Here is a 12519-nt window from a genome sequence, read left to right on the forward strand (position 1 = left end):
TCCTTCTGAGCACCAGTCCTCAGGAGTCCTCAGGAGTCCTGCTATTTGTGTTCTCTGTCTTTATGTGGGTGCCTATAAAGGTACTGTCTGTGCTAATCTATGTGTGGCTTGCCATATCTATACAAAGTGTGTGTGTGCAGTGTCCACTGGGAATTCATATTATGCCTCACTATTGGTGTGACCTGGAAATGGAGTTAAGGAGCAGATACTTATCTCCACCAGCCCAGGAGCAGGGAATCTTTTCAGTCCACTAGATTCAACTTCCCTTAACAAAGTTAATGTGCCTATTTTATTCCATGCATTATCCAACATCCTTGAAACTCTGACTCACAATCATCAGTGTGCAACTGAAGCCATCTCTCCATGTGTATAACAAATAGAAAGTTCAGAGAAAACATTAATTTAACTAAACTGCCTCATCAAAAACCTCTCCATATCCCCTGTTTTTCTTCTGTGCCTTCAAAGTCAGGGATGAAAGGTTATAATACTTAGACAAAAAGGTAACTGTCTCACAAAGAGGGATAAATATATACACATGTGTACACACACACATAAAAACGGACATTAATCACTTCCTTACAGAGCTTGAAAGGATGATTTTGACCTTCAGAACTGAGATCCTGACATTAAATTAAAAGAGTAGAGGTGACCTTACAATTCTCTGAAGCAGAGATTTGACTTCTAAGTCATAGCACAATGCACCATCAGATTTTCCAGAAAATCATTGGGCCTCTTTTCAGAGATCATTGAGCCACTTGACTGTATACTATCACGAAATCCTCAACACATGGCCTGAACGAGTACTTTTATGACTATTTGTTCTAGTTAGATTCCCGGGGGCCAAATGTCCAGTTTGGCAAGCCAACACAAACACACACACACACACACACACACACACACACACACACACACAAACACTCTTCAGTAGCAAGCAGTTTATTAGTAAATGCTTACAAACAGACTGACTCAATGGTAATCTCGAGAAGGACCGCTCCAATGCTTGTCCCGATCATCTGCATGATGAGAGAGAGAGTCGGCAGGCACAATCTTTTCGGGCGTCCCCGAGGAGGCAATGCGGTCCTCTGTCATGTAGCAGCCTCGCTCTCCTTACGAAAAATTCCAGTATTTATGATTATTGGCGGTAGGTGGGAGTCCCGGCACATGGGGCCAACAAGTGCAGGGAGCCTAGCCCAACTCCGCTCCGGTTGCATAGGAGGCTATGATACTGCACACATGTGCAGACTTATTTCAGGGACCACACTGACTTTGAGGGTTGCTACTTCATTACTCTTCAACTTTCGACCTTCCCGTTGACTGCTTCTCATGGTTATTCTGTGGCTGGAAGCCACAGAATCCATATGTAACCAACTTCTGTTCTTTCTCACAGATTTCCAAGACCTTGTTAGTCAGTTATTTGTATTCCGCTTAACACAGTGGAATTATTCTAGACACCCAAAAGTTACAACACAGACCATTCTTAACAAGTATCAGGTAGTACGGATACAAAAGTTACTACACGGACCATTCCCACCAAGTATCACATAGTATGGATACACTATCTGGGATTAATAAAAACTAGAAGAAAAAAGATAACAAAGAATCATATTAGGAGAAAAAAAATCACTTTTAAGGAAAAATAGAATAGGAAAGTTAGTTCCTTTGTCTGATAAGATCTCCTTGTGCAGTCCTATCCTAGCAGGCCTATGAATTGGTAGCATGATGTTTTCTTTTCCAGTAGACTAACACTGTCTCTTCCAGTTTATCTGAATTCCTTTTACAAGAAGGGGGCCAGAAGCAGGGATGAAAAGCCAGTCTTAGGGAATCTTAACAGAAAAAACTTCAGCTTAGACTCCGCTGTTGCTACAGTAAATGCTCCTAGCTTCATTCTCCACCCACTTTGGAAACAGCAGAAAGCATTTTTTGTCAGCTCCTCTGAGTCTGCACCATTATAACCTCTGGGATTTAAGGGTTACTTTTCTTTGTAGTGTTTTTTTTGGGGGGGGGGGCAAGAGGAGGGAGTTATATCAGACAAGTATAAGGCGTCTTTGTAGCATAGCCTTTGAAACTTAAACTTAGTACCTGCTAAATCTCTCACTGGTTACTGTCCAGTCAGTAAGTTTCAACAGCTCTTTGTTTCTCAGGAGGAGGAACTTTTTAATTAGTTTAGTTAATGGCTAAGCAATAGGTTCATTTTTGTTTACCACATTCCTTCCCTATTAAGTCAGAAGCCTCATTCCCACATCTATAAAACTGTTTGAAAAAGACTGAATAATCTACTATGAACAGTTTTTCATATCTTTTTTCATTGACTGATGTTCACAATTACCTTATTTCCTCTAAGAAACTGGAGACTTTCAAAAAAAAAACCCCATAACTGTTTTACCTGCTCAGGATCTGAGTCTACTAATTAGAGAGGAAGTTTTACACTGTAGATCATGGTGTGACTTCCTGGTTTGAAAAAAGCAGAGCTACAGCATGGAGCTGGGAGCCTGCAGTTTAAGGAGAAATTACAGTGAGGAACAGAGAGGAGAAACACAAACGGGTTGTGAAGGTAATGGAAGGGACTTCCAAGAGAGCAAAGACAAATGAACAGAATTTGCTGAGACTGAAAAAGTAACCAAACTACGACCATTGTTGGAAGCAAGGACCTACCTGCAGTGACACTATGGATATGGGTCACCTTGTGAATGAAGCCTTTTTTTTAAAAAAAAAATTTCTGGTCACTATGTTTCTCTCTTTAATTGTTTCTAGATTTTTTTAAAAAACTAACTAACAAAAACTAAGAAAAAGCACTAACACTGCTACTAGTGTTTAAAAGCTTTTCAATTTTCTTTGAGAACTGCTATAGGTAGAACTGCCAAGGTGTTTCCTGACCACTCTGGTGGACTCATAATCCCATCACCCTCCCTCCACCAAACCATTTCACTAGCTAGTTATTTCACTCTCCCTTTTCTCTTCAAAATTTTTATTATTTTCTCACTGATTTGTAGACAGGCTTTGTTGCTTTTTTGTCAAAGGTTGTTTCTGGAACAGCTGTTCTTAGGCCATAAGAAGCTAACCCTAATTTGGTATTTTAAATCCTATAAAGATTATTCCACATGTTTTAAGTTTAGACATTCTAAATTCTATTAGAATTTAGACATTCTATTTTAAATGTAGAATAAAATAGTCTACATACTAAAACAGAGGTATTTAAAATGCTATACTATGACTGCCCAAAGGCCTAATGGACTTTGACCTCCCCTTGACTCCTCTAAAAGTTTTTTCACCTTTGTGAAGATGCTTATCTTCCACGATTCTCTCTAATAGTACTTATTTTCACTAGCAGTATATATATACACATATATATGTATATGTATTTATATAGATATACATGATTCAGAAGGACTTTGGAATTACTTCCTTGCTGGTTCCAATTAAAGCTTAAACTACCTTGGAAGATGTAAGTTGTACAGAGATCTTAGACTTCACATTTTGTATTGGCATCTGTAAAAACTTAAGGCTCTTCTATTTTTCTATTTACAGTTGCCATTACACTCCAAGCCATGTGATCATTTTGCGCACCACAGTTGCACCAATATCCATCCAGAATGTGTTGTTCAGACACAAAGAAAAAGCCTTTTATTGAGCCTAATCTTCCTGCATTCAAAAGGCTGTCCTGGAGTGTTTACTGTGGAAATTATTGCAGGCCTCAATACATGACAGTAGTATTTTTTTCTCTTAGAAATTAGTTTTTGGGGAAGATTTTGCTTGCCTAATGCCAACATAGAAAATCCAATAAAAGGTCATACTGCAGTTCTGAGACCTCCAGCAGCAATGTCTAGGTTCTGGGTTGGTGTCCCTGATTGCTAAATACAATCCTGGGAACGTCTTTTAGTTAGTAAAAGCTGGCACAGAAATCCCTTTGCCTACAGCAGGAGACGGTTCACCAGCAAGCATCACAGAGAGCTGTGACTCCCATAACTACATGAGCCTTGAAGAAATGAAAAGGAGAAGGAGTTTATAGCTTCTTCACCCTACTGCAGTGCCTAAATCCGGAGGTGGTTGCAGATAGGGGCACTAATGTAAAACTTTAAAGGGATCATGTGTTCTGGCTGAGAGAGGGGAGGCATCTGGAGTCACAGACTAGGTTGAAGAAACTGGGCTGTGGTTTGTGAGGCTGTGCTCAAGGCTGGCCATTGTGCTGTTATGTATCTGGTGAGGTAAGCAGGGAGCTCTTTGAGGTTGTTCTTGAGTAGGCAAAAGGAACTATGGAAAGAGATGGAAGTTTAATTTTCACAGGTTTGTTCTCTGGAAAATAAAAAAATCTCACCTGAGATTTGCAGTTCTTTAGGTCCATGTAGCATTCAGATACATTGCAAATGATATTAACCCAATTCAGTATCATTTACCATATGCACATCAACTCCGGTTAGCTTTTTTTCTGGGAGCCAGTAGTCTGCTTTCACTGGCATTAATCAGCTCTGGGCAGGAGCACAGTTCTTGTGCCAGCCCCAAAATAGAAACCTTCTCACTATTAGAAAAAGCAGTCTCTGGTGCCACAGGAGAGAGAAAACAATTATTTGAAAGTACTCAAAATGTTGAGTTATTGATTAAACCAAAGAGATGGATGCAGATAGACTCAGAGTCTTAGCATTTGTCCCATCTTGAAAATCAGACATGGAATTCCATATTCTTATGTTTAGCATTTGATGTTATGTGTCAGAGAGTATTTACAAGTGATTCAGAGAGCAGCTGATTACAGCACAACCAGTAAATGCACCCATCTGATCAGCAGAGTTTAATCTACACCACAACTTGGAAAAAGCATCAAACTCTAAGTCAGGAAACCTCTCCTCTTTTCCAGGCTTTAACACTGAATCCTTGAATGAAGTTTGTTTCACATGGTTCAATTTTATTGAATCAGATGTTTCTGTAAAATATTCTGAACTTTCAGAAATGAAATTCCTTTTAATATCCTATGCATTTCTGTTGTTTCTGCAACAAACTACTCCAATCAAATGCACTCAAAGAAAATCCTCAGTTTTATGTGTATGTAACTCACTTCTTCAGTCATATGATTGATTTTGCAAATTTCCTCTAGGTACAGTAAGTCATTAAAATAAAATATAGTTTATTCTGAAATTGAATGACATATTAATTTTTCTAAGATACAAGTCATTTTCACTTGTTTTTGGGCACTTCCTAAGAACAAGTTTTGTCAAATCTATGTATTTCTTTAAAATGTGCTTTCTTTAATGCACTATTTTTAGATACATGTTTTTCTTAGAAAAATTTCTGATCACCACTTCTCCAAAGTGTTTGGGTCCTCCAAGAAGTTACACAATGTGTGACTAGCTTTTGAAAAATATGTTCATGAAGATTCACAAAGGTAAATAGCACTCCAGATAACTTCTTTTCGGATGTTTGTTTAAACTATTGTCAGTTTGAGATACAGAGATTAATCCTTCTCAAAGCTCAGTATTAACTTAACCACAGGATACATCTCATTTTTCTTAAACTCAAAATCCCTCCAACAGAGCCCAAGTAAGGAAGAAGGTGGTTTCCTTTCTAACTTGCTCATTTCCCTTATGACATCCTCATCTTTACCTTAGCATTAACTATATTAGCTCAACTTCTTACAAAAATATATGCTTTGTTTAAAGATAACAGGAGTTCAAAGGCATATCTACTTCCGTGGCCCCAAACTAGTTTTGAAGCAGTTTATAATTAGCTTTGGAGCACAAGATGTATGTTTCTGTGTGTTTATCTCCCTCACCCACTTGCACATACACATGAGATTTAAGGCCTGGTGGCTTTTCTTAGTTTGCATTGCTTTATGTACAAAAGGGACCAAACTGATTAAAGCCACTTAATAGCACTGTAGCACAACTAATTACAAGTTTGTTTTTACCTGTAAGCCTGGTAACTCAAAATCTTATCCGAAGCCCTTACTGATGACATTTTTTGGTGAGTAGAGTGACTCTTCCTAAATGCTACACAGCAACAGCTCCCATGGAGCTGAGACCATAGCACCTTCATACCACCTGCCTACATTAAGCATGCCAGAAAGTTTGCAATAAGTAGCTGAGGGGCAGTAGAGGCAGCTGCTGGATGATAGGCCTACAGCTAGTCACCAAAAGAGACTGGCAATTTGTGCTCTGTTAATTTTAATTGGAAAACTGTGTGCCTCCAGAGTCAAAAGTATAGAAAAGAGGACTTTAGACAGATAGAGGCCCTGCCATTAGRGGGGAAACTGTGTCAGCATGTGGTAGAGAGAGTTGGAATTTATCAGCAAGGAGTTGTTTTGTCTGTTAGTTATGTTGCTGTAAGTTTTGTAATTTACAGTATTTTTAACTTCTAAGTTCTAATGTGAAACAGCTGTACTATTGGTATAAATTTCAAATAGGCACAAGAGAATCTCGTCCATAGTAGCTGGAGCTAAGGATTTCTGTAATCACTGCTGCAAACTGAAATCACAGGGCAGGAGAGTGTCTTGTGGGAGCCATGCTGGTTTATGGCTCTGTCATGTAATGTAATGTGTTTTGGTCACAGAAGTCCATTTTAGATAAGTTGTTGTGAATGGGAAAATGGTGACCAGAAAACAACAGATCAAAAAAAGGACAGGAAGGTACTGAAAGTTAGCATGTAAAGGTCTTTCCAAGAACTGATAAGGTGCAGAGGCTAGCAGTTGTGTGAATTGACAAGAATGGATAAACTCAGAATATGAGGAGTCTGACAAATTTGCCAAAACCGCTACCATACATTGGCGTCAAAAATGGATTGTGTAACTCACACCGCATCCAAGCACGCAATGACTGCTCTGCACAAAGACAACAGAATTATATGTACATGTAGTGAAATAAGGGCTTTTGAAGGTCTTTCTGAGCATTTGTTAGAAGCCTCATACAACAACTCTCTGTTTCTAAGTAAACAGCTAGGGTTGCCCTCCTAGCTGTTGCTTTTAAAAAGTAACTATGAATGAGTATCTGTGTGTGAGGGAATAGCTGAATGTACTGTTATCTACTATTAATAATAACAGCTTGTTCTGTTAATAATAACAACTTAACTAATAAAGGTGATTTAATAAACATCATTGATGATTTTTGCCTTTCCTGACTCAATCTCTTAGCAGAAAATTTACAAATTTTCTACTGATGAAATCATCCTTTCCTAGCTTGACTCTTCAGGGTTAGCACAGGCTTACCAATGGTTGTATGTCTGAGTTCCATCTGTGCCCCACTTGATCAATTAATATTCCACTAATGCATCTCATTCCCCTCCCAGCCCATTGCATTTTGTGGGTCACAGTATAAGGAAACCTGAGAGTTTGGAATTATGCTGGGGAGAGTCTATCTTCAACTACTAGGTGAAAATGTGACATAGTTTCTATACAGTAGGGCATTTTTGGCACCTCTACGGACATCTTCTCTTGTTCATATTCAGCTTCAGATTTATTTCTCTAGGGAGTCCCAGGAAACAGAGGAGGTTGCACTTCTGATGTACCACACCATCCACGATATTTGTGTTTCTACCACCTCACTGTTTATCAGCAAAAGTATGTTTATATCTTTGATTTTTAGATCTTTGATAGTAATTTCTGAATTACAGAGGGTTAAGCGATTTAAAAGGACCACCTCAGTCATCAAGTCTGTGCTTGTGTTATTCCCTGCTGAGTAACTTCTTTCAGTGAATAATCAAGACCTTACGATTGCTAAAAACCTCCTTGTGACATCCAGTCTTACACATATTCATAGCAATTTTACATCTTTCTTCACCTTATACAGTCCTTCTCTCAGTGTTAATCTCTCTGAAGATACTTAGAAATTTGTTTTGTCAGATATTTTTTTGTTAGCCTCTTAGTTGCTTAATTCACTCCTTTGGCTATAAGGTGGACTTTCTATTGCTCTGATCATCCTTGAAGCTCTTCTTTGTATTGTTCCAACTCTAATATATCTTTTTTCGTCCTATGTGAGCAAAATTGTTCACTGTATTCCAGATGAAAGTACTCTGTATAGTGATCTTAATAATCCTATTGTACAATGATCATAATAATCCCCTATCTATATTGAAAATTCTCAAGTGATACTATTTAGAATTGCATTTGTTTTTTTTCATAACTATAATGATTCCTGTTCATTGTTTACCAAATGACAAGGTATAAGCATTTTTCTTCCTCTGTCATAAGTATTAGTTCAGAGCAAAGAAATATTTTTAGTCATCCCATGCCTGATCTTTAGTAATATATTTCATCCAATCACTTTACCCTTGTCCTCAAATTATCCTTCCTCTAGGATAATGTGATCCTTCTCTGCATTATTCATGCCTCCTAGCTTTGTGTCATCAGCATAGCTTACTCTTCCCACTTTCTTGGGAACACCATAGGGTTTTTTTCGGTAGACTATCTTGATCATTTTAATTTCCAAAAAATTACTTATTTCTGGAAAGCTAACAAGATTTATCTTAAAATATTCCCCATAGGAACATTCCAGGAGATAAAACCGATGGTTGTTGGTATTACAAGTCTGTCTTCCTAGTAAGAAGAAAAAAAAAGAAAGAAAACAAAGCCTACTTGCAGAAATACTTGGAGTTAAACAAAAAAATCAAGCCCTAATATCCTCAGTGAAACACAGTTATAACAGAATTAGTATTCAGTGGGAACCGGGATATGACATGAGCCAGAGAACAGATAAAACCTGAAATTAGAAACAGACACACAGAATAACATCAAGATGATAGCAGGAAAAAACAAAAGCAACTTTAGGGGAAAAGGAAAAATATAGCCCAGTACGAAAGAAGTAACTACTTGTTATTCAAAGATCTTTCTTTAATGCAGCGAATCTAGTTATTCAAATCTACCTGTTTTGAACAGAAAGGGAAATTCTGAAGAACAAGAAGGGAAGGTATATCATACATTTTAAGATCTGCACAAGCTGCCTCTAAGAATGGCAAGAATTAACTGAGATTCGTTGTCTGTTTAGGAATGCAAACTTAAGATGAGGGTGGGACTTTTCTTTGAAAAGTCTCTTCACCATCAAGAAAAACAACACACAAAGAAAAGGAAAAATGAGAAACATTCCAATTCTGAGACACTAAAATGCTTGGAAAATAGTTCAGACATAAGGATTGACTCTGATACAGAGGGGAAGGTATGAGGCCACAAGATAAATCATAAATAAAATCCAAGAAAAAAAGATTAGGCGTGGCAATCACAAGACTGATGGCATTCATGATGACCTGAATGAGACCAAACAGCAGTATCAGAAATGGAGAGGAAACATGGATGGGGAAGAATATGACAACAAAACAAAGAAGTAATGAAGAAATCAGAAATATATATAAAAAAAGGCTGAGGTGAGAGAGTAAGATCCTAAGATTAAAAACGGAAGTGAAGATCTGAAGTCCAGCAACAAAAGGAAGACTAGCAAAAATGTGGACCTGTTGCTGAATGATACAAGGGCCCTGGTAAAAAGGAAAATAGAGAAGGCAGAGATACAGAATGCCTTCTTTGCTTCAGTCTTTACTGCTAAGGGCAGCTGTCAAGAATCCCAGAGCCTGGAGACAAGAGAGAAAGTCTGGAGAAAGGAGGAGATTCCCTTGGTCAAGGGGGATCGGGTTAGAGATCATTTAGGCAAACCTGACATCCACTAATCCATGGGCTCTGATGGGATGCGCCCATGAGTGCTGAGGAACCTGGCGGATGTTGTTGCTAGGCCACTCTCCGTCATCTTTGAAAGGTCATGGAGAACTGGAGAGGTGCCTGAGAACTGGAAGAAAGCCAGTGTCACTCCAGTCTTCGAAAAGGGCAAGAAGGAGGACCCAGGGAACTACAGGCAGGTCAGCCTCACCTCCATCCCTGGAAAGACAGTGGAGCAGCTCATCCTGAATGTCGTCTCCAAGCATACGGAGAAAAAGAAGTTGGTCAGGAGTAGTCAGCATGGATTCACCAAGGGGAAGTCATGCTTAACCAATCCGATAGCCTTCTATGATGGAATGTCTGGCTGGGTAGATGAGGGGAGAGCAGTGGGCGTTGTCTCCCTTGACTTCAGCAAGACTTTCAACATTATCTCATGTAACATCCTCATAGGTAAGCTCAGGAAGCATCAGTTAGAAGAACGGACAGTGAGGTTGATTGAGAACTGGCTGAAAGGCAGAGCTCCGAGGGTTGTGCTCAGTGGCACAGAGTCTAGTTGGAGACCTGTAGCTAGAGGAGTTCCCCAAGGGTCAGTACTTAGTCCAGTCCTGTTCAACTTGTTCACCAGTGACATGGATGAAGGGACAGAGCACCTCCTCAGCAAGTTTGCTGATGATACCAAGCTGGGAAGAGTGACTGATGCATCAGAAGCATRTGCTGCTATTCAGAGAGGCCTGCACAGGCTGGAGAGTTGGGTGGAGAGGAACYTCATAAGGTTCAACAAGGGCAAGTTCAGGGTCCTGCACCTAGGGAGGCACAATGCTCTGCACCAGTACAGATTGGATGTTGACGTGCTGGAAAGCAGGTCTGCAGAGAAGGACCTGGGAGTGCTGGTGGACAAGAAGTTAACCATGAGCCAGCAATGTGCCCTTGTAGCCAAGGAGGCCAATGATATCCTGGAGTGTATTCGAAAGAGTGTTGCCGGCAGGTCAAGAGAGGTGATTGTCCACTTCTTCTCAGCCCTGGTGAGGCCACATCTGAAGTACTGGATCTAGTTCTGGGCTCCCCAGTATAAGAGAGACATGGAGCTACAGAATCGAGTCCAGTGGAGGGCTACAGAGATGATTAAAGGGCTGGAGCATCTCTCCTATGAGGAAAGGCTTCAAGAGCTGGGCCTCTTTAGCCTGAAGAAGAGAAGACTCGGAGGGGATCTTATCAATGTATACCAATACCTAAAGAGAGTGTGTCAAGAGGATGAGGCTAGAATCTTTTTGGTGGTGCTCAGCGACAAGTAAAGAGGCAATGTGCACGAACTGAAGCACAGGAAGTACACCTGAATATGAGGAAGAACTTTTTTCCTGTGAGAGTGACAAAGTGCTGGAACTGTTTGCCCAGATAGGTTGTGGAGTCTCCTTCTCTGGATATACTCAAAACCTGCCTGGACACGATCCTGTCCAGCATGCTCTAGGTCACTCTGCTTGAGCAGGGAGTTTGGACTAGATCATCTCCAGATGTCCCTTCCAATTTCAACCATTCTGTGATCTTGTGATTTTATGATTCAATAAGCGAGCAAACAAAGCCCTTAACCTCTGTCAATGGCACAGGTACTGTTTCAGCCCTTAGTTTTGTTTTGGCCCACTTCAAGAAAAATACATGTAGAGAAAATTAGCCCTATGCAGCGTTGGTGCAAGTCAGTCTGTGCCATTTGGCATCTGATCTTTTATTTACCACTGTGGACAATACTTGTGCTGGTTGTTTGAAATACGAGGTGAACCTCTAACCACATCCTTCTCTGTTTGCTCTAAGAGATGAGTCTCCATGATACTTGCTATCTTAACTGGGTCTGTGTGAAAGTAGTCCCCACACACTTCTCAGCTCTGGGTTCCTGCCTCACAAGCCTCCCAGCTTTTCTCACTGCAACATCCATGGGTGATACCAATGCAGCCTGCTTCAAAGGCATGCTGCAAGAACATTTTTATGTGATTCAGTTCCCCATGCTGCATTTCTTAGCAGATGGAAAGTGGCAGGACTGGGGAGCATCAAAAGAGGGTGCAGAATCCTCTCATCTACCCTATTAATCTCTCAGTGTTCCTATGGAATAAACTGGATATTCTTTCATGGAGCATTGGGCTATTGGGCTGTTCACGCCAGGTACGTCCATTTTGCAGAAAGAGAAGTACTTCATGTATATGGACAGAGCATGAAAGCAAAAAAGCTTCACTCTGTGCTTCAATCAGGTTGTAGCACTGCCCCATATTTATTTTTCTTTCCTTGCAAGCTAGAAAACAGTAAGTTATGCCCATTTGCTCCTCCTAGTAAGGACAAAGAGAACTGAAGTCTCAACACTAGATTCTCTTGCAGAGGAACAGAGAAGCAATCCTTAGCCAGAAGGTACACCTAGAGATGCCAACAGGGCCCCCAGGAAGAGCGAATGATACTCACTTATCACCAACCCTAGATGTGTCATGAGTATGTTAATATCAGAGCTGATTCTCTTGGCTGCTTCATGGTCCACCAGGGATTTCCTTCAACATGAGACAAGTTATCCTGATRGTCTCACTATGAAAACAATAAAAGTCCCATAGGCTGCGAAGTAGCCTGCTCATTTCTGGGTGTTTACTTGGCTGTATTATCACGTTTACTGAGAGCTGCATGTCCTGCCGCAGAAGCCCAGATATCAGTAAGTGTAGACAAAAAGTGTTCCTGAGAACATTTCCTGGAGCCAGTATGGGACATTAGTTATGTGGTTGGCCTAGTTTCAAACCAACCCCTAGGAGCAGTGGAAAATGTTGCAGAGCTTGTTAGTGCACTAAGGCCCTAACAGCTTGGATGTCATTGAACTTGGAATTCTGGATGAAAACCAGATAGATGGCACCAGGCAACATGAGCACTGACAATAATGTGTC

The sequence above is a fragment of the Rhea americana genome, unplaced genomic scaffold, assembly GCF_003343005.1.
Source record: "Rhea americana isolate MKP2758 unplaced genomic scaffold, rheAme1 scaffold_92, whole genome shotgun sequence".
Classification (NCBI taxonomy): Eukaryota; Metazoa; Chordata; class Aves; order Rheiformes; family Rheidae; genus Rhea; species Rhea americana.